Source organism: Nuphar pumila, chromosome 3 (genome assembly GCF_984573655.1).
Source record: "Nuphar pumila chromosome 3, dmNupPumi1.hap1.1, whole genome shotgun sequence".
NCBI classification, from domain to species: domain Eukaryota; kingdom Viridiplantae; phylum Streptophyta; class Magnoliopsida; order Nymphaeales; family Nymphaeaceae; genus Nuphar; species Nuphar pumila.
The window spans coordinates 77,770,141-77,772,442 of record NC_143251.1 but is presented as its reverse complement, the minus strand read 5'-3'; positions in this window follow the sequence as shown (position 1 = coordinate 77,772,442).

The following is a 2,302-nucleotide window of genomic DNA, read 5'->3' as shown; positions in this document are numbered from 1 at the left end:
GAAATAATTATAGACATACAATTTTCATAACAAACCATCAAAACAAATAAAAATGGAAGCATACTTACAGCGATGGTGGTCAGTTAGACGAGCTTTGAGCCATACTTTCCTTATGCTCTGATACCATGTTTGTAACACCCCAATTTTTGTAACCCGAAAAATGGTAATTTTTTTTTTTTTGAAATACATTTAAATCTTTTAGTAGTTAACAACGGAAAAACACATTTGGTACAAAACTTGGCATGCTACTACATATGAACGCTTGCAAACATATAATTGTAGAATTTAAAATTTAACAACTAATTAACCATGCATGAAATAAAATCAGAGTTCCACAATATCCAAAATTAATTACATTTGTCCTTGAATTGAATTAAAATAAAACCAGAGTTCAGAATCCATGAAGCAGAGGAAAGATAGACTCAGTCCCTATCGCAACCTTCCGCCTTCGCACATAAGTATCTACTCTTCACCTGAAAAATATTAAACCATATAGGGTCAGACAAAACATGTCTCAGTAGAGTGAAATATGCTAAACTTGTAAGACAAAATTACAAGACAAAGATTTCAATAGAGATTTCATGGTTTAACATTTAATTTAACTTAAACAATCATGCATGTTTAGAATTTTCACATTTAACAAAAAAACATTAATCCATACATTTAAAATACAAAATGCATGAACAAATAATATGCATGACTTACCATATGCAGAAGCCCTTCAATGCATGCATATTTTCTTATCTTTAATTATATTTTCTTAATTAGATGATGCATGCGATGCCAAATTAATGCACACACCATTTAAGTTATCACTTCTTAGCCCTGCTAATACCACGCAGGTAGACATTCTCAGATCAGGACCATGACACAAGACATGTTTTACATACAGGGGTGGCTTTAACCTAGCCAGGTCCATTCACTAAGACGGGGTGAGGGACGTTAATACGAGAGAGATTTCCAACACCTTTCAACCCGATGCATCAGTTTTTTCTCATGAGTACTATAACCTCTACGTTGCAGTCTAATGCACAGGTTTTGCCCCTAAAATCGTGGGAGGGGAGGAGCAACCTTTCATGCCTGTAACAGACTTTCCCCACAAAGTTTTGTATAATTTGCTACTCTCCCAGCAAGTATCTTGGGTTTTAATGTCACATGATTACTTGATTACAGTCTTACTTTTCATGCAACATCAACTGGAACTACTTTATGATCTTGGATGCATTCTTATAAAGCATTGAAAAGATTTGCTTAATACACTTGTAACAGAAACTTGAGCACATGCGAGGTGAGAATATCTTATTCATTTTTATACACCATATGGCACATGTGCAGAGAAAATACCATAAGAAACAAGTATATGCACTTTATACACCATATGACACATGTACAAGGCAAATACAATAAGAAACATGTATAAGAACATCCTCATCAATAAAGCAATCATATCATCATGATAAGTAAGCATGCATGTAGCCCACATATTTTCAGAATCAAAACATAAACTTGCATTCATTGAATCCTTAGACCCTTGACCTTAACTGTGTCGATTTTTAGTAACAATTTCTGTCATAATCATATAAAATTTGCATAAGATCAATGACGAGTGCACGATGCGGTAAAAATCAGGTTTAAGAATCAGTGCACTATTCATTCATTCAAATCCACTAAAGACACTTTTACTTTAAAGTACACACCAAAACAGTCCTAAACTATTCTAAGCTACTGTTAAACTACAGTAAAGAACAACAATTAAACTAATTAGAAAAACTAGTAAATGAACTAACAAACTAATACTAAATCTAATCTAAACAAATCACTAATACTAATCTATCTTAAACTAAGATATGATTCTAATTACAACATCTATATGAATGCAACTAACTAATGTTAATGTACTCTCTCTAATATAAACTACTTAAATATCATACACCATACTTAATCTAAAACCTAATTGAAACACAGATAACAAACTAACGTTAATATAACTGAGGTTAATAACTAGCTAGAGTTATCTAGAGCCAAGTAACTACCTAGGGTTAGCTAGGGTCAAGTAACTACCAAGGGTTAGCTAGGGTCAAGTAACTACCTAGGGTTAGCTAGGGTGGCGGTTTAGGATAGGGCTTTGACTTGGGTCCATGCCACCCTAGGTTGACTAAAATATACCTAAAAAATAAATAATACTTATTAAACCATGAATGAAAGGAATTAAAATAACAACTAAGCTATCTAATTAAAACTCCTAAATGAAATGCAAATTAACATTAATACAAATCTAACACACTTACTAAGTTAGGCTACA